The sequence below is a fragment of the Canis lupus genome, chromosome 34 (assembly GCF_003254725.2).
Source record: "Canis lupus dingo isolate Sandy chromosome 34, ASM325472v2, whole genome shotgun sequence".
NCBI classification, from domain to species: domain Eukaryota; kingdom Metazoa; phylum Chordata; class Mammalia; order Carnivora; family Canidae; genus Canis; species Canis lupus.
Window position 1 is genome coordinate 31,324,290 of NC_064276.1, and position 20,794 is coordinate 31,345,083.

General features: G+C 33.7%; 2 long non-coding RNA genes across 19 annotated transcripts in view; one reads left to right on the forward strand and one right to left on the reverse strand.

The window, feature by feature from the left end:
• LOC112645912 (uncharacterized) overlaps nt 1-12,261 on the forward strand; it is an 87,927-nt gene extending 75,666 nt beyond the window's left edge. For all 4 annotated transcript variants that reach the window (XR_003127319.1, XR_004812056.2, XR_004812057.2 and 1 more), the window contains 3 exons: nt 3,593-3,727; nt 10,177-10,196; nt 11,936-12,261. This is a non-coding gene — a long non-coding RNA (uncharacterized LOC112645912). The remainder of the gene's footprint in view (nt 1-3,592; nt 3,728-10,176; nt 10,197-11,935) is intronic.
• Nucleotides 1-20,794, reverse strand: part of LOC112645914 (uncharacterized) — a 313,664-nt gene that overhangs the window by 39,424 nt on the left and 253,446 nt on the right. For 3 of the 15 annotated variants that reach the window (XR_007408162.1, XR_007408155.1, XR_007408161.1), the window contains one exon: nt 3,169-3,232. The exons of the other annotated variants lie outside the window; for them this stretch is intronic. This is a non-coding gene — a long non-coding RNA (uncharacterized LOC112645914). The remainder of the gene's footprint in view (nt 1-3,168; nt 3,233-20,794) is intronic. 15 annotated transcript variants of the gene reach the window in all.

Here is a 20,794-nt window from a genome sequence, read left to right on the forward strand (position 1 = left end):
CACTATACTACTTAAGATTCTAGGAGATAGTGTAGAGCTTTTTCAACTAAATAAATGCTTTCTTGGCATATCACTTTACTATTTAGTATGCAATGGAATTAGACATGGAAAACATCTTATAATGTTTTAACCAATGAGACGTACATGCTTTTTTATAATATATTAAATCATCACAAAGGAAATCATGGATTTATCTGTTACTTCCAAAGTTGTGATTCTTCCGTACTACTTTCCACTGTTCTCTAGCCCGTGTTCTTCACCTTGGAAAGACAACAGCCTATTTACTTTTAATATCTCCTGCTCATTCCTAACTCAAAATGATTATTTCTATCATTGCCTACCCCAAAATGTGTTTATTCTTTTAATCTTTATATTAATGTTCATACTTAGCCATCAGCTGCCAATAGAAGGTTTCTGTCCTGATTTATTTTTTCCAGCCTCCTCTGGCTAACATTAACGTCTCATTCCCTGAGCTCTGTGATACTCCTTTGTGTTACAACAAACGCACATAAAAACCTGTTTCTCTGAATTGGTTTTATATATACAGAAAGCAAGCCCTACATCCAATTTAGAAAATGAAAATTCTTCAGTGCTTAAAAACAATAGACTACACACACGAATGGGATCAATAAGTACCTATGGAGTGAAGGTACATGGCATTCAAATTAGAGAAACAGAGAAACGGATTCTTTTTTCTTTGTCAATTGTGAATATAGAGATAGCTTAGGTTTTGTCTACTTCTGAATGCACCATTGCCACTGGGACTAGTGCATTCTAATTTCCATGCTTATGATACTTAATATGTTGCTTCTAAATGGATGTAACATTTCACTATACATGCCATCATTAGATTGCTTTTATCTTAAATGGAAAGAATATTTTATTTTTGAATTTTAAAAGGCCATTTTTCCCTTAACCAACTAAACCACATCCTGTTCAAGTAATTTTATTTCCAGATCCTTCTACTGGAAATTGAATTAATTGAAGCACTGCTCTTTTATAATGTATGATAGGCTTGGAAGAAAGGCTGCAACTTTACTGCAGTTAGAGAAAAAAAATCTATAAATGAATCAGTGGCAGCTTCCCCAGCCAAATATAGCTGTATGTCTTTTAAAATTTTAGTGAAGATTAAAACTTTGTCATTTCAGTGTATCAGTCAATTTAACATGTAGAATAATGTTCTTTGGTGAATGATGCAGGCTAATGATATAATAACTGGAAGAATGTAATGACAAATGCCAGGGATAGAAGCTATCCTTCTCTGAATGATTTTTTTTCTTTTTAAAATGTAAAGAGTCTTATAAACAGAGGCTTCTGGATATTGTTCCGTGATAACTAGCTAATAAGAGTAGCCTCATCTGTAAACCGGGAATGCTGATACTTTGTTTTAATAGGTGTTAAAGTTAAAAATACTTTGTTCAGTAGGTGTTCAATAATGCAAATAACTCCTTATTTTCACTATTTTTGTACTAAAGCTAAACTGATATTGCAATTACGTTAATGCATCTAAAAACTAAGCTTCAATAAGAAACACAAGTGAATTATACCTTGACTAACTAGAACATACCCCAAATTCATTTAAATCCTTTTAATTTGATGCATCTATCAAGTGTATGTGTGATGTATCTATCAGGGGTGTGTGTGTGTGTGTGTGTGTGTGTACAGAGAGGATTCTAACTGTGCACAAATGCTGACAATTGATATTTTTATTGAACCTATGTATCCATTTAATAAGTTTGTTCTGTGATATCAAACTGCTGCACTTCTCAACATTTCTCACCTAACATGTTCTGAGTTCCTGGTGTACACAGACACTTAGTTACTGAATGACAGACTGCAAAATCATTAAGTTGGAATGTTTTCTCATTACAGCAGAAAAAAACAATTAATGTTGACTAATATGTCACAAAATACATACTTTTGGAGGCCAGTGGGGATAAAATGTTAAAAATGATTCTATGCCTGAAGATGCAACTTTCTTTTTCTCCCTTTACCTTTACAAACTGCATTCCTCTCACTCTGTTTTATTTTACTGTAATTCTCTTGCTGTGCTGCTCATCAATTCCTCTCTCATGCTTTCACCTTCCTCCTTTCATTGCCGATAGATTTTCAATCTTTTACCTGGATTGCTACTCTAGAATTTGACTGAAAATGATGCTCAATATCAGGAACTGAATGAGATTTTTCCTGGAATATCAAAGTGAGATATCCAAATGGCTACTGGATTTCCATATATCTTTGGGTACCCAAAATAGTGCTTTAGATTTTTTGCCGCAAAGAACAGAGTGTCCTTTTCCATTGAAAAATTATCTGTTCCTTATGTCATTAAGTTTTATTACTATAATGTACTTTACCTGTGACAACTGCAAAGGACCCCAAAGGAGAATGTAATTGAACCACAATGTGACTCTCTACTTACTCCTCTCACCTTGGGAAGTCATGCTATGTGATAGTTATTTATGTTGATTACTAATGCAATGCAAGGCATACACAATCTAAATGCCTAATACAGGACCTAGTACTGTGACTCAGTCAACATGAAATGAATGCAAGATGATCATATCTTTCAATTGTCTTTGAATAAAAATGAAAGGATAGAAGCACTAAGGAAACATAGATACAATTTAATTCGAATTATTGTTAAGTGCAACATAAGTGGGTATGGTAGATTTCTACATTACCCAAAGATATAAATTTGTACCTGAAAGATGATAAACTTTCCAATATCTAAATTAAGCGAAAAATATGGGGTGGAAAGTTGTGTAAGGAGCTACCTCTGTCTAATATTGCCTTTGAATACACGAGAGAGCATGGGAAACATATACTAAACAAAAAGTTCTTGTGTGTACGTGTTTATGTCATAAGCCAAACTCCTGTTCAGCATTTTGCATTTGAAAATGTCTTGTTGATTGTCATATTTAGAGATCTTGAGAAGGGAGGAACACTAGAAAAACATAGCATGTTCTTCCTCTTTGCAATTTGATGTAACAATTAAAAATAAAAAACTCTTGTAATTCAGAGGGATTCATAGTAAAGAGCATATTATAAATGAGATCAAATAATAAGAAAATGGTTGGTGATGAAGAGATATCAGAAGACTTGAGAAGCTTATGACACCCAAAGACGCAGCTGGTAACTCTCTAGAACACTGCTATAAACTCTCATTACCCCCAGAGTGATGACAATTGTTCATGCTTTACACAGCTGTTTGGATTGCCAGAGCAGCTGTTACCTGCAAAAGAATATTTGAAGAGATTAGTCTCCTGTAGACCATCCAATAACCTCCTTAAAGAGTGAGATGTAGTGGACGAGTAATGCAGCAACAAAAGCAGAAACGACGTTAGGTCTGAGGTGTCAATTGAAGAAACGTTGGTAATTCATGCGGATTAATGTTCGATTTCTCAAACTTGTCTCTCAAGCTACTTAAGTGATTTCTCTAATCAATTTTTTACTTCAATTACAGGAAGAATGACTTTGGCAAATTTATAATTAATTATGATTTGGCATCTTAGGCAGATAAGTTGTCTTAATTACTTGCTATTGCCCTGATAACTCTTACACTGAACACTGATTTCTTTTTTTTTTTTTTTAGGTTTTGTGAAAGAAATAAAATAATCTCTGCAAAAATTATTTTATCTGAGACTTTAGAAATATTTTTTCCTCGCTTCAGTTAATTTTTAAACCTTTAGCATTGAACAGATGTTCATGATCTGCTGAAAATTCATTGGTAATTATCCACCTGTCATGGAACTCTGTTTTGAAGAGACTGTAAATGGCTAATTGTTACTGACAACAGTATTTCGTTTTCTTATTTAGAATCTGTAGACATTGAGTTTGCTTGAATGGTACTAATGACGTTCAAAACACTGTATCAGATCCAGAGAATTGTGTTGTTCCCTGTGCCCTATCATTTTATGTGAATTAGATCTTTTTTAAAGCCTTTTCCTTCTATTTTATTATTTTTACTAGAAGTAGCAACAAAATATCAGTTCATGCAAGAGCACTACTTCCGATCTCTTTAATAAGGTAAGTGTGTAAGAGTATTTTCTGAAGGCTTTTCCACAGGCATATTCAATTGCTGTAGCCTTTTCAATCTTGTCCATAAAGGATGAAATGGCCAAACAATGAAGAGGTATTTGTCACTATAATCTGAAAAGATGGCAGTTGGAAAAATTTAAAATAAAGCTGGCTTTTAAGGGACTGAGTTGGCTTTTTATGAAGACAGTGTAAGATTAAATGTATTTCTTATTTTCTCACAAAAATTTTGTTACCATGATCACATTTTTGCCATGAAATATCTAATATATTTGTTCCATATTTGTATTTTGTAGCTAATCTTTTTCTTCATAGTGCAGAGTCTATAACATTTAAAGTAAATATCCAGTAATAGTGACATACTATAATCCCTTTAACAGATGATCTTTTATAAGGCATGAGTACATCTATATATAGTATTTCTTGTAAAATGTAGACATGTAATTGCTTTCAACAGAGACATTCTGAAATGTAGATATGAAAATGTATTTTATTTTTAAAAACAGTGTTGATGACATTAATCTACAAAAAACAACACTTTTAAAGGTGGTTAAACAGTTTTGCAGAGTGGATTTGCTAAGAAGGCTTAAAATTGGATTCATATGATTACTTTATTGTAAAATAGACTTGTTTAGGGATAATGAAGTATTAATACTGCATTTAACATTTCTACAATGGCTAGTCTTGACTAGGAAATGGAATACAAAGAGGGATAGAAAATAGAGACAGCCTAAGAAAATTATGCTGTCTATATATTTGACTTGAATTTCTAGATATTCTTACTTTTTTACAGGTTTTGCTGACTCATTTGTCTTCAGGGAAAATAATTCTTTTTTAAGACTTTTTATTAAATTCTAGTTAGTTAACATACAGCATAATATTAATTGTAAGTGTAAAATTTAGTGATTCATCACTTCCACACAACTCCCAGTGCTCATCACAAGTGTTCTCCTTAATCCCCATCACCTCTTTCACCCATCACCCCACCCACCTCCCCTCTGGAATCAGTTTGTTCACTGTAGTTAAGAGTCTGTTTCTTGGTTTGCCTTTCTCTTTCTCTTTTTTAATATTTTCCCCTCTGCTCATTTTGTTTTGTTCCTTAAATTCCACACATGAGTGAAACCAGAGGATATTTGCCTTTCTCTGACTGATTTATTTTGCTTATCATAGTACTCTCTAGCTCAATCCCTGTTGTTGCAAATGGCTAGTATTTGTTTGTGGCTGAGTAATAGTCCATTTTATATATACTACTTTTCTTTACCCATTCATCAGTAAAGAGACATTTGGATATTTCGTTAATTTGGCTATTGTTGATAATACTGTTATAAACACTGGGTTGCATGTATACCTTTGAATTAGCATTTTTGTATTCCTGTCTAATTGCTGGACCATAAGGTATTTCTATTTTTAACCTTTTGAGGAACCTCCATACTGTTTTCTAGAGTGGTCGCACCAGTTTGCATTCCCACCAGCAGAAGAGAGTTCCCCTTTCTCCACATCATCACTATCACCTGCCGTTTCCTGTGTTCTTGATTTTAGCCATTCTGACAGGTGTAAGATGATATCTCATTGTAGTTTAGATTTGTATTTCCCCGATGATGAGTGACGTTGTCCATTTTTTGTGTGTCTGAGGGACATCCGTATATCATTTTTGGAAAAATGTCCATTCATATATGCTGCCCATTTTTTTAAAACTGTGTATTAGTTTTTTTTTTTTTTTTTTTTGGTGTTGAGTTCTAGAAGTCTTTTATAGATCTTGGATACTAACCCTTTATTGGATATGTCATTTACAAGTATCTTCCCTCATTCTACAGGTTGCCTGTTAGTTTTGTTGTTTTCTTCACTCTGTGCAGAGGCTTTTTATCTGATGTAGTCCTAATAGTTTACTTTTGCTCGTGTTTCCCTTGCCTCATGAGACCATTATCTAGTATGAAATTGCTATAGCTTAGGTCAAAGAGGTTATTGCCTGTATTTTCTTTTAGGATTTTGATGGTTTCATGTCTTACATTTAGGTCTTTAATCCATTTTTAATCTATTTTTTCTGTATGGTGTAAGAAAGTGAAAGTTTCATTTTTTGCATGCTGCTGTCCAGTTTTCCCAAAACCATTTGTTCAAGAGACTGTCTTTTTTCCCGTTGATATTCTTTCATTCCTTGTCTAAGATTAATGGAACCTGTAGTTTTGGCTTCATTTCTGGATTTTCTTTCCTGTTCAATTGATCCATGTGTCTATTTTTGTGCCAGTACCATACTGTCATGATGACTACAGCTTTGTAATATAGCATGAAGTCTGGAATTGTGATGTCTCCAGCTTTGCTTTGCTTTTTCAAGGTTTCTTTGGCTCTTTGGAGCCTTTTGTGGTTCCCTACAAATTTTAGCATTGTTTGTTCTAGCCCTGTGAAAAATGCTGGTGGTATTTTGATAGAAATTGTATTAAATGTGTACATTGCCTTAGGCATTATAGACATTTTAACAATACATGTTTTTTTCTGATCCATGAGCATGGAATGTCTTTCCATTTCTTTGTGTCCTCTTTGATTTATTTCATCAGCATTTTACAGTTTTCAGAGTATAGGTCTCTCACCTCCGTGGTTAGGTTTATTCCTAGGTATCTTATTGTTTTTGGTGCCATTGTAAATGAGACTGATTCCTTTATTTCTGTTTCTGCTGCTTCATTATTGATGTATAGAAATGCCACAGATTTCTGTATGTTGATTTTGTGTCCTGTGGCTTTACTGTATTTATGTATCTATTCTAGGAATTTTTTGGTGGCTCTCTGAGTTTTCTACATAAAGTATCATGTCTGCAAATAGTGAAAGGGTGACTTCTTCCTTGCTGATTTGGATGCCTTTTATTTCTTCTTGTTGTCTTATTGTTATGGCTAGGGACTTCCAGTGCTATGTCAAATAACAGTGGTAAAAGGGGACATCCCTGTCTTTTTCCTGAACATAGAGGAAAAGCTCTCAGTTTTTCCCCACTGAATATGATGTTAGTTGTGGGTTTTTCAAATATGGTTTTTAGGATGTTGATGAATGTTCCCTTTAAACCTACTTCGTTGAAGGTTTTTGTCATGGATGGATATTGTGCTTTGTCAAATACTTTTTCATCTATTGAAATGATCAGTATGATCCTTATCCTTTCTTTTAATAATGTAGTATATATGTTGATTGATTTGTCAATATTGAGCCACCCTTTGCCTCTTAGGAATAAATTCCACTTGATCATGGTGAATGATTCTTTTAGTGTAATCTTGGATTTAATTTACTAGTATTTTATAAGAATTTCTGCATCCATGTTCATTAGGGAAGGTGACCTATAGTTTTTTGTTTGTTTGTTTGTTTGTTTGTTTTGTTTTTGTTTTGTTTTTGTGGAATATTTTTCTGGTTTCAGTATCATGGTGATGCTGGTCTAATAGAATGATTTGGAAATTTTTCTTCTTCTATTTTTTGGAATAGTATGAGAAGAACAGGTATTAACTCTAAATGTTTGGTAGAATTTATCTGGCCCTAGACTTCTGTTTTCTGGGGGATTTTTTTTTTTTTTTTATTGGTGATTAACTTTCTTTGCTGTTTATCAGTCTATTCAAGTTTTCTATTTCTTCCTATTTCAGTTTTGGTAATGTATATTTTTCCAGGCATTTATCCAATTTCTTCCAAGGTTGTCCAATTTATTGGCATTTAGTTTTTCATAATATTCTCTTATAATTGTTTGTATTTCTATGGTGTTGGTTGCTAATTTTCCTCTCCCATTTGTGATAATATTTGAAAATAATCTTTTTTCACTTAATTCTAGGTTCAAGTCCAACGTTTGAAAATGTAAATAAAACTATTTACTTTTTCATTTAAAATATGTCCTCTTTACTATGCTTTCATTAGTCTACCAAATGTTTTATATATAGTTAATTATTTAATTTTCATAGCAACCATAAAATAGCTATCATATTATTTGGTTGTTTAATATCTAGTTTTTGCAGTAAATCTGCATATGCCTGAAAAGCATAAATGTTAAGTGTAAAATTTAATGAATTCAGACAAATGTAATCAATAATCATCAATAGTCAATAATCCTCTCAGAATATATACAATAGTGTGATCACTTGCTTTCTGCCTATAGAACTTCCTTTAGTATTTCTTATAAGACAATTTTGCCACCAACAAATTCTCTCAATTTTTATTTATCTAGGAAAGTTTTTATTTTCTAGATTTAGGATAGTTGATTGACAGCTTTTTTTCTTTGAGCATTTTAAATATATTATCCCACTCTTTCAGCCTGCATTATTTCTTCTTGGGTTTCCCTTGTAATAACTGGTGATTAGAGTACATTTTTTTTCATTGAAGTATTGATCTGTTCCAATATTAGAGAAAACTATGGATAGCTTGGCTTTCTTGAGAGTTGTTTCTCTCCTTCTCAGATGAGGATAGGGCTCAAGGCCAAGTTTGTTGTAATTTTTAACTTATGGGAAACTCTACTGTATGAAAGAAATGGTCTTATTGTATTGTGACAGGCAGAAACACAGAATAAAAACTCCCAGTTTTAAAACTCACTATTTATTGATCCTGCTTAATTTTTATTTTGATTTCTTTTGATTTAATTAATTTACTTTTCTTTATACCACTTCTGCCACTAACTTATGTTTTCTGTCCACTAAAGGTCTCTGAAGAATACTTTCTAGCTCCAACTTTTTGTTTCCAGGTGTCTTCTACACTTCAGTCAGAATTATCTTTCTGTTACAAATATTTGAAAATATTTACCCCCACTTAAAAATTTTGGAATAAGTTCTATTGCCCTTTTGACAAAAATCAAACCAATTTACTGTTTTACAGGTTTTCCAATTTCTGATTCCTTCCGCTTCTTTTCTTTCATATTTTGACTCTCTTCTTCACACTCTAAGCCCTAGCTAAGCTGTATTCATTTCTTGAACACATCATATTTCTATTCACCTCTGAGCTTTTGTATCCCTTTCTTCTGCACGGAAATAAACCTCAACTCTCCTTTTTCTAACCTGTCCTGTGCCAGCTTCGTCACTCTTTCTGAGTAGTTTTTTGTATATTATTCCCATCCTAGGAGCTCACATAAAGCATCATTTTCTTGCTAAAGCATTCATCTGTGGAGAAAACCCTTGGACCTTGTACACTGCTGTTTACAGCAGCTACCCACAGTGTGTAAAACAATATTAAACCATTTCTTAAATAATATCTCCAAATATATTGCTGTGTTAAATCTTTGAAGAATAATTGTACATAAAATATATTGAAAAAATGCACACCTGAGAACAGACGCTATACATATATATGTATATTTAAATCTAGTAGAATTTACCAAAGTGTGATTCATACAAAATGATGACTCACAATTCCAAATTACTTGTAATTCAATTAAGTTACATTCTCATGTAGAAAGTATAAAATATATATGAGGAATATAGTACATTTGCATTGTCCTTTAATTATAAGAATATTACTATAATTATGTTTTTATCTTGAAAATCAAGAAACCTTTTGAATGTCTTTGATTGAAGAATTACTAAAAATAAGTGGCAATATACATGACTGTTTTAGCTATTTATCAGAAACCTCTTATTTTTCCTCTTCATTTCTATGTCAGGCAATTTTATTGACTTCCCTATTTTTTATCACTTCTTTTTTATGGCAGTCTGTGAGATTCTTCTTGACTAGCCAGGATAATTATGCATTTTATATACTGGTAAGGTTATTTAAAACAAAATCAATGAGGTCATATTCAGTGGAATACTTTCAGAACAAATTTGTGGGTAAATTTATTTTTTCAATAGAAGTTTTTACTTTGTGGAAGAAATAAGATTCATAGTTATATTCAGAGAAACATCTCTTAGAATTACCCACTTATTTTTCCAGATTTGTAGAAACAAATAAGGTAGAGAATCTCAATAATTTCCTATAATCAGGTGAAATCATGCCAATCTTATGATGGATAAATAAATCAATGAAAATACATGGTGTGTAATCACTAGGTGTTTATGTGAATAAATTTGTTTGCCACAACAGACATTAAAGAAACTGCAAGGATTATAATCCTGTATTTCAACATTACTTTATTTAAAATAAAACAGTAATATTTGTTGTTGTTGCTAAGGATATTAACAAAACATCTTATTTTCCTTTCAGCATATTCATTACACCCAAAGGTGAGTTCATTTTCCCCAAAACTAGTTTTCCTCCTCTATTATGAATCTTGATTAATGCTATTTTCACTCACATCTAACAAACTCAACTTCTCTTCTCTCTTTTCTAATTCAATAAATTATTGGATCCTTTCTACAGTATCATATTAATAATCTTGATTGGTTTCATTACTTCTTTATCTCCTCTCCACCTTCATCCAATCCTTTCTAGGATTTTCTTAACTTTCTAGTTTCTTTCTAATTTCTTTCTTTTTCTCTAGTTTCTCCTTAACTTCTGCCAATAGATTTTTACCAAAATATTTTATTATTTTTTCACATTGCTACTAGAGTAAGCCTCTAAATCTTGTCACTTTTCCTCTTATAATTTTCAACGACTCCCTACCGCCATCAAGATAAAATCTAATTTCCTTAGCATAACTTGAATAGATATTTGACTATTTGTATAAACTGCTTACTAATAAAAAATGTTTTAATAAAGAAAAAAAGAAGATTTACTTGTGTATAATGGACCAAAAGAGGCATGTTACCTTCTCCTTTCATTCTCTAACATATCTCGTACCTTTGGTTTCATGGTAGGGTGATTTTTACAGTCTGCTTTAGAGGATCTATTCTACTTCACAATAGATATGGTAATAGATATAACACAATTGTCTTAAATTGTGCCCTGACTGGTACAGGTTCTTATTTTTAGAATTAAAAAAAATCAAAAGTGTATAGTTTTTCTGCTCAGGTCTGTCTCAGTGCATCACCCGAACACACAAGGTTTAGCTGGCTACTGGATCCAACCTTCTATTGTGTGCCTGTTTCTGAATTAGTAACTCATTCTTCCTCAGAGCATCGACCTAAGAAGTGGAATTTATTCATTGTTGGTTAATTTTCTGATTTATCCCAGAAGGCTGTATTCTTAGTGTGGGACTGATTTCTTATACACTCAACTTTACTTGCATAATGAAATTATCTTATGAAATTTTGGAAATGGAATATTCTTCTAGTTGATATTAGCTGACCAGATTGAGAATCCAAATTTTTCTTACTGTTATACCTCATTTGTATCATAGGAACATGGGTTAGTTTCTAATTCAATTCAAGTTTTCCTACAGGAATAACAAAAATATGTGTAGGGAGGTGGGAAAGGGATCTCTAGAACTCCTAAAATCTCAATCCTTTGCAGATTATTTTTGTTAATTTATTAACATTTTAACTTATTTTACTAAAATTATCTATTTTGTCATAGATTTTCTCATATAATGGTGGTCATTTTATTTTTTATAGTGTATTATCACATCTAAATTACAAAGGAGTAATATTAAAATAAAAGTATTCACTAAAATTATGGCAAAAATTCTCATTCATATAAACAACAATCTGTTTCAAATGAAATTTACATAGTTTGGTTACTATGTTATGTTTTGTAGCTGAAGCTGACTCTTCATATGGCAGTAATGTATATATGCACCTTCCAATTATTTGGTTGTCAATTTTTTGTTTATGCAATTACAGATACATTTTCTAATGAAATTTAGATATACATTATTTCAAACCTTGTGGAAAAAAACATATAGTTGATATATGGCACAGAACTTCAAATGTACTGTGATGGATATTCTCCAAAGTTAGCTGCTAAAAATTATTCACTTCCTTGTGTTTACATGCTCTGCGTCCCATCAAGAAAAGGATTTAGTTTCTTATTTTCTTTTATCTGGATTGAACTCAGAGTGACACTGTTTCTATTCTTTGACTAGGTGGTATGAGGTCTGGTTGCTTCTACTTGATGACCATCTATACTGCTAGAGAAGAGAGACCAGAGAATCAAGGCTCATAGTCAGCTTCAACTGCTGGTCAAATGCATGAGTCCTTCCTGGATACCATGTTCCAGGCATGTTCCAAGTTGAATTCAGCCTCATGCACGGGCAAGACAAGTCATGTAGTGACTGCATGAATTCTTGACCCACAGAATAATGAGAAATATATCTCATAGTTTGAAGACTCTGAGTTTGAGGGAAGTTTGTCATAGAAATATAAATACATAATAAAACGCATAATGAGGCTATATTGTCTCTGTAATTCATAGGCTGATTATGTTCTTTATTTTCTCTTTAATTGAGATAATTGGAAAGAGAATGAAAAGTAATCTAATGTATATTCTTTAGAAGTGTTTCCTATATCTTTTTTATTTCTACCTGGCTTTGTGTTGTTTGTACAATTTGCTTCCCCCTGGAAGGTATATCCTTCATGTTCATTTTTAATTTCTATGCGTTCTTACAGATTAACAGAGTCTATCTCTCAACAATTATTTTCTTAATTTATCTCAGTGAATCATTCCCTCTTTCCCCTATCCTGTATGTTCAAAGATGGGAATTTTCAAACTTCTGTGTTTTGCTTTACATCTTTGCCAGCTGTTGCCCAGGCTAAGCAATTAGGCCTGTCTCTTCCATATTCTATGGCAGGAATCAAGTGACTATATGATAAAACCTTTTGAGAAGATTGCTTTCTCACTGTTCCTGATAGCCTATGAGTGCACAAAATATACAAAATCAAACTACAAACTGTAGGGTTTCTGACAATATTGGAAAGAAACAACTCTGTAGAAATATACAGCATTTTTCAGAATAATTTCATTAGTCATTTTGTTACCAGTATTCTGCAGGTGGAAACTTTCTTCTTTCAATCCCATTGTGAAAATTCAATTATATAGATATATTTGTACATACACATAGTATGTATCCTTTTCACAAAATTAGAAAGAAAAAAATTAGAAAGAAAAGACAAATAACTAAATGTTGACCTATTGTTGTCTCCCTAGATTTTTTGTTAGTTTGCCTTCTTAATTTCTATTGTTGCTTAACTGTTGACACAACAATTACTTATTTATAATAACCATTTTACTATATGCAGGTGATTGATAAGCCAAGTAAATGTTACTGTTGAATGGGATAGGACTTTTGTACTTACCTGTATAGGACTTCTGTGGTCTGAAATCACATAATTTTTATAAGGCAAATTTTTGGGGGGCCTATTAGGATCCATTATATTAGACTCTCCTGGGTGCAGCCCAGGAGTAGCACCTAGGACTAACTAGCTCCCTCAAGTGACTACATGCACATGAAAGTTTCAGCACAATTGTTCTATAGACTCTTGTAGAAAGGGGACATTGTCATATTAGTTTAGCTACACTTAGGTATCAGAAAAATAAAAATAAAATGACAGAAGTAATATCTTTGATGAGGGTAAAGAAGAAAATCAAGTGTCTGCTTTATTTTCCAAATCATGAAGTTGTCATATAGATATGAATAGTAGTAGTCAGTTTTATGATATATTTATCAGGGAGAATTAGAGTTTTTTAATGTTTTATTTATTTATTCAAGAGAGAGAGCAAGAATGAGAGAGAGAGAGAGAGAGAGCAAAAGAGAGAGAGAGAGAATACATGAACAGAGGGAAGGGGCAGAAGGTGAGGGAGAAGTAACTCCCCACTGAGTAGGGAGCCTGATGCAGAGCTTGATCCCAGGACTCCAGGACCCAGGGGCCTAGGATCATGACCTGAGTCAAAGGCAGATGCTTAACTGACTGAGCCACCCAGGCACCTCCATTGTTTTTAAAGATACTGGATTAATAGTGCATCACCTAAATTTATTAAAAATTCATATAAAGCCTTTATAACCTATTAGAAATTAGGCTTTCCTCTTATTTTCTTTAGTTACTATTTTTTTCTATTTAATAATTTATTTCACAAACTGTATCCTAAAATTTTCCTGTTGAGGTTTTTTTTTCAAGTAATTAGAGTTACACTGGCAATGATATTGGCAAACTTTAGATTAGTTTTATATTCACTTCTCATGTTTTCTTAGATTTGAGAATGACAACCATTTCATAAGTTTTTTAGTACCTCTCCAAAAATACCATTTCCATGTTTGATACACTGTTTTATCTGACACTTCTTAGAATTCATTACAATCTATAGCCTCTAAATGAAATGCTGTTTTCTACTACCCAAGCAATGTATCTGTATACAGTCAGTCAAGGTTGACCTGACAGTCAAGGTTGATCTGTTGTACAAGGATAAGAGAACCAACAGTAATACTGAGGTATCTAGGATCAGAAATATCCAAATACTGTTAACAGTAGTCCTCCTGATACTTCAACTTGGATGGTAACAATATCCAGAATAAGAGAGAGGAGCTACTCAATGGTAGGCATGGACATTGGTAGAAGGATGCAGGTGGGAAGATATTGCTACCTCCATCTCTCATTCTTGTGCCTCCCATTGGTCAAAGTCAACCATATATCAGAAGGAAAAAGGAGTCTGAATGATAAAGTTTATAGAGAACTTCCCAGGGTACAGAACAGGTAAGAAGGTAGAGGAATATGAATTGGAAGAAAAAAAATCAGTGCTTATCGTTTATATAGATAGAAAAGAATCAAGTCAACAAAACCATAGAAAATATAAAAATCTCATCAGCCTCTCTTTATAGGGGGATTTTAATTCAATTATCACCAGGAAATTTCATATAAGATAGCAGGAAAGAGCAGTAGATATTAAATAATTAAATAATTATTGTTACAGCCTTCACTTCTGTACTTTGTTTTAAAGTGTAAGATGATACTACACAGACCTGATACCAGCATTCCATGTCCTCTTACCTCATCCAGCCCTTTGATGTATTGGGAATTTTTACTTGGTGTGCTTTATTGGGACAAGAATAACAAGAGGCAGCCAGAGAATGCCTGTAGGCCTGAGTATAGTCCTACTCACTTCCATTTGTCTCCTTGTAATCAAGATTCTAATAGTTTAACAGTTGGAAGATTTGTCCCTTCAGTTCTTGAATTGAAAGCTTTTGCTGGTTCGATGGCTACAAAACAGCGGATGTGTTGCTTTGCCATAGTTATACGCTACATCTGGAATCACAGCTGTGTTTAGTGTCACTACCTGAATAAGCTTATGATAACCCACAGTTATTATCCAAGACCCAACTGATTTTCGAATGATCAAACAAGCAAATTAAATAAGGATATGATGGGAATTATTTCCCTAGCATCATTCAGATTTTTAGTAATAGCACTAACATCTATAATCTTCTCAAATATATAGTGATGTGTTTGGTTATTATTTTGGTGAGAGATGAGAGGCAGTTTTACCTGGCCCTGCCTACAAAATTAGCCTTGACTATTCTTGTGAGATTTCACTCAGTTGATAAGTATATATCATTATACATTTTGGAATGAGAAAATAACTATAGCTGACTTCTCCAGTCCCACAAAACTATTTGTGAGATATACTGAGACATCTTTCATCTGAGTTTACTAACCACTCTTAACCAGAAGACCATAGTAGCCTTTTGGTTCCCTAGGAAACAGGAAGGTCAGTTCAGAGGCAGAAGGTCTGAGTATTTTCCTTTCCAGCGTAAAGAGTCACTTCAATACTGCTTTTTTTTTTTTTTTACCACACTGCTCTTTTATTCAATGGAACATCCCCCTTTAATGCAGTGTTGAATCATACACCGAAAAAAAAAAGCCCAGAGAAATTTCTGCAGATAAACCAGTGAAGAGAATGCGCATTATACATTATTGTCAACATAATCACTCCATGAAGAGGAAAGGAGAGAAAAAAAGAAGTAGAACGAAAAACAAGGGGCTCAAACCCCTAGACACTGCAAAACATTGAGATGTTTGGGATTAAAATAAAATTTAAAAAGAAACCTTCCAGGAAGGAGAGGAACAAATGGAATCTGAGGCAGCTCAGGTGCTCAGGGAGCATGGAAAGGACTCACCAGGGTAGCAGACAAGACCAAGGTGGCTCAGGTGGGCCAACACTCCATTTAGGGGGTGAGCTTAAACTAAAAGGAAGAAATAGAATGTACATTTAGTATTTGCATTACGGACTGCATTCTCAAGGTGATGTGGCCTGCCCCTCAAGGGTATCTCTGTCTCTGAACTGGTTGGCTGCCACAGAATATATGACCAACTATGAGATAATCCAAACATTCCAAAAATAAGGTATTCTGGAATGGGCAGAGTTGAGGAATAAATAGCATGACTTCTCTCTTCTCCCTTTCTCCACTCTCTTGATGGTAATTCCCTTTGATTAACTTTAGCCAAAAGGTAAATGGGAAGGGAACATTGCTGATACAGTCCTCAGAGATCGGCCTCCTAGAAAATAACGAAAGCAGAGAAAGGCAGAGACTAGATAGACAATGGTTCTGAAGGAGTAAAGAGAATAAACAGGAGAAGAGTCAGTATATGTAACCAACTCTCCTCTTAAATGTGAGATGGGGAGTCCACTGCAGTTGAAGAAATGGCTTAGGCAGGCCTTTGTACTTCACAGAACCTCAAACATAAGCCTTAAACAAGTGGGAAAATGATTTAGTCAAATCAATGAGACATTTTACAGACATTGAGGAACATGTGCATCCTTTTCTTAGAACTGATCAAATTGAATAATATCATGTAATAATTCTGTTAATAAGAGTAATAATACCACATACAATTGAGAATAAAATGTACAGTGGTCCGTGCACAGGTAAAATCTTGACATAACTTAATCCATTTAATTATAACAAAAATTCTGGAAGATCGCTACTTTTAATTCTACAAGAATTCTAAAAAATTACAAGATTTCATGTATAAATTTTATATTTTTCTGCACAGAATTTGCATCATTTTTAGTAAACACACATTCTCAGTACCATTGCAGTAAAAAAAGAGAAAAGAAAGAAAAGAAAAAAAAAGGAAAAGAGAAAAAATACAAGCACTGTTATCCTTTACATTTTAAAAAGAACCTAGTGGTTCAAAGACTCTATCAGAATCAATCTAACTGAGAGACCCTTTCTCTCTCTCTCTTTTACAGTATATCTCAGTTATGCTTTCTCTTCCATATATTTTAACAAACATTCAACAGCACATTTTAAAATCAATCTAAGCTACTGTTGCAGATATTAATAATTCCTCATAATTTATAATATGAAAAGTCACTGATCTCATCTAGATAATCTGGCATGCAAATTTTTTTAAATGTTTGACTATAATTTAATATAGAGATATGGATTCACATCTTCTACTCAGCTGCTGTCTGTGGGCGTGATTATGGAAGAAAGAGGCATGAAGTGAAACAGAACAGATCTGGCATACACAGTGATTCATGACATGACTCAAAAGTAGGAAGAAACTTATAAATCATTCCCTTTCCTTCTAAAAATAAGCGTTAGCAGATTTTTATTGATGCCATTCTAAGTTCTCCATGTGACAACATCATTATCTAAACTTAGAAGCAATATTCCCACAGGTGAAACAAGGAAAAACTGCAAAATACCTTTGACTGTGTTCAGTTGAACGATCCCAAAAGAATGAATTTATTGGATCCTTAGAGTCTTTTGAAGCAGCAACATCTTTTCTGAGTTCCATGAACTAAAAAAATCGATCCCAGTGAGGACATTCGCTGAGTGCCTGAACTAAGGAATCCCTTAATCGACATTTCTTGAATGCTTCTAATTTCAGTATTGAGGTCACTCCTCAAAACATTTAGATTTGTTCTTGTCAGTGAAGTGGCCCTGACTTTTCTATTAGAACTCCTCACAGATTCATGGAATTACCTTTTTATACAAATCTGTGGCTTAGATCCTTTTTAAAATATTCTTTATCACACTTAGATTATATATATATATATATATATATATATATATATATATGGATTTATGATGTTTATCTAAAAGTATGTCTATCCATGTTTAAAATTAAATGTTGAATCTATACACCTTCTTGGTTGACAAGGGAACTTAAAAATACTCATAATTCCCTGTTATTCATATTGGCCTAAGCTTATAAGAGTATCTCCCATTCTTGGGGTGTCTGGGTGGCTCAGTCTGTTGGGCCTCATACTATTGATTTTGGCTCAGGTCATGACCTTAGGGTGGTGAGATTGAGCCCCATGCGGGGCTCTGTGCTCAGTGGGGAGTCTGCTTGAGATTCTCTCTCTCCCTCTGCTCCTCTCCCACAACCCCCCATAGGCTCGCTCTTTCTTTCTTCCTTCCTTCCTTCCTTCCTTTCTTCTTTCTTTCTTTCTTCTTTCTTCTTTCTTCTTTCTTCTTTCTTCTTTCTTCTTTCTTTCTTTCTTTCTTTCTTTCTTTCTTTCTTTCTTTCTTTCCTTTCTTTCTTTCTTTCTCTCTTTCTCTCTCAAATAAATAAATCTTGAAAAAAAGAATATCTGCCATTATTTTTGAAAAAGATTTTACTTACTTATTTGAGAAAGAGCAAGTGTGAACAAGGGAAGGGGAAGAAAGGGAGAGGGAAAAAGAATCTCAAGAAGACTCCCCACTGAACACAGAGCCCAACGTGGGGCTCAATCTCATGACCTGGAGATCATGACCTGAGCCAAAGCTAAGAGTCCAACACTTAAACTACTGAGCCATCCAGGCACCCCTATCTGCCATTCTTAATATATGTCTTGTCCTCTCTTCAATCAAAGGGGATGTTTCAGTGGTGTCCATTTTTTTCAGAGAACAAGAAGGAGAAGGAGGGAGTGAGGCAATTAACTGTATTTTTAAGGATGTGACGTAGAACTTGTACTCCGTACTCTTGCTCAGTTTGATTGGATTGAATTTAATCATATTGTTACATGCAACTGCAAGGGAGGCTAGAAGGTGCATCACCAGCTCAAAGGCAATGTGCCCTGGTAAAAACTGAAGTGAAGGAAAGGTAGGAAGAGAGAATGGATATTTGGGAAGCCTAAGAAAATCTCTTATACATTGTGCATATGCTGACAGTACATCACTGTTAATCTTTAAATTCTATTTAAAAATAAACATATTCATAGCCTTACCTGTAAAAACTCTGAAGACTGGCCCTTAGAATATGAGTCTGGCCTGCTTTCTGCAACTCTATTACAAACACAGAGAATATCAGATTGAAATAGATAATGTACCTAATCTGCAGGAACTCACTGGATCATGTACTTTGGATGTGAGTTAGATATGTGTTCCAATTTTCTATAAACTTCCCAGAAAAAGTGGAGCAATTTGGATCTTCAGTCATCTGAGACCAGGGCACAGGGTTGGGAATCAAGAGATAAGGATTCTGGTTCTCTTTCTTTCACTTAGGAATTGTGCAACCTTGAAAATCACTTCAGCTCTTTAGATATAACAAAAACATTGAGTGCTTTGGACAAGATTATCTCTATCTCTAAGGGCCATTCCAGCTCTAATAGCCTGTGATTATGACTGTGTGTTTCAGCTTTACCTTCCAGTTTTCCTTTCTTGCCAAAATTCTTTGTTGCCTCCATGTTTCCTTACTTTCTGTTTTACAGGGTTGCTTTGGATCTTCTGTTTTGTGAACCAGAGGAAAAATAGCCTCTTTATACCAATGACATTTACAAAAAAGGCAGGGTACAACTAATTATATCTTCTTTGTATAGGAATGATGAATTTTTCACAGGAATATATTTCATTTCATCACAGAAGCAGGAAGTGTAACGTGATAAGTCATTGTTTTCTGCTCTATTCTGCATTGTTTTTGTTTTTATCATTATCAGCAGCTTACTTATGATGTAGTTAATACTTATTTTGTTGAGTTATTCTTCACTTTGACTTCTCTTTGCATGTTATTTTTAAGTTAAGATTTTTACTGAAATAAGAGGGAGTGTTCAAAATCATTGGTTGTTATAAGCACTATCCTTATACTCCTTCTTCAAATGTTTACTCAAAAACTGATTAATTAATGGATTGTTTCATATAGATTGACTTTTTAACTTTGCATTGGAAGTAACATTGTACTTGTCAGCTTTAGCCTGTGGGGGTGGCCTGCCACCTAACTGGTGGCTCAATTTCTTTGCATCTTAACCTAGGAAAAGAAGGCCATGCGATTTAGCCCTCATCAGTTGGCAGGTAAGTATATATGAGATTACTTCTTGCTATCCCTGCACTGTTCTTGCTCAATCCATCTGACTGCATTTTTTCCCCAGCTGTTCTTCATATACTCTGATGCTACTTCTAGAGCTGTGAGATTTCAAGACAAATCTTCATTTACTTCCATCTAGAGCTGTCAGCGTCTGTATATAAATACAGATGCCAATAAATATTTAATATTATAAAGTTTGCATGGTTCTTATGAGGCCTGAAAGCCAGCACCCTCAGTGCATCCCCCCTGTGCATCTGGGTGAGAGGCCCATCTTGCTGGGTATGCAATGCTACTACCACTTTTTTGTCCTCATTTCACATTACTTTTATTCAGTGGATACAATATTTTTTAATTCTGCTCTTCCATAGACTGAAGTTTAATTTTTCATCTATTTGGACTTTGATCACTTCATCCATTACTTGCTGTTTTAACTGATATCATTCAAGTTTTATTTATTTTTTCTCATTTTCTGCTTTGTGAGCTGAAAACTTACTCTTCTAGAAAATAATCATATCCTTTTTCAGATGTCGCAGTCTCAGACATTTTCAGAAAAGCCATCTGCTGCATTTTGGTGATCACATCTTTGTCGATGACATCCTTGTTGTCATATATGATCTACTCGAATAGATATATTTCTGCTTGTTAAATAGTAAACACACTACGGTGTGGGTGTCAAATAAGTTTCTTCCTCCCAGAAGTGACAGCTCTCCTTTTATGAT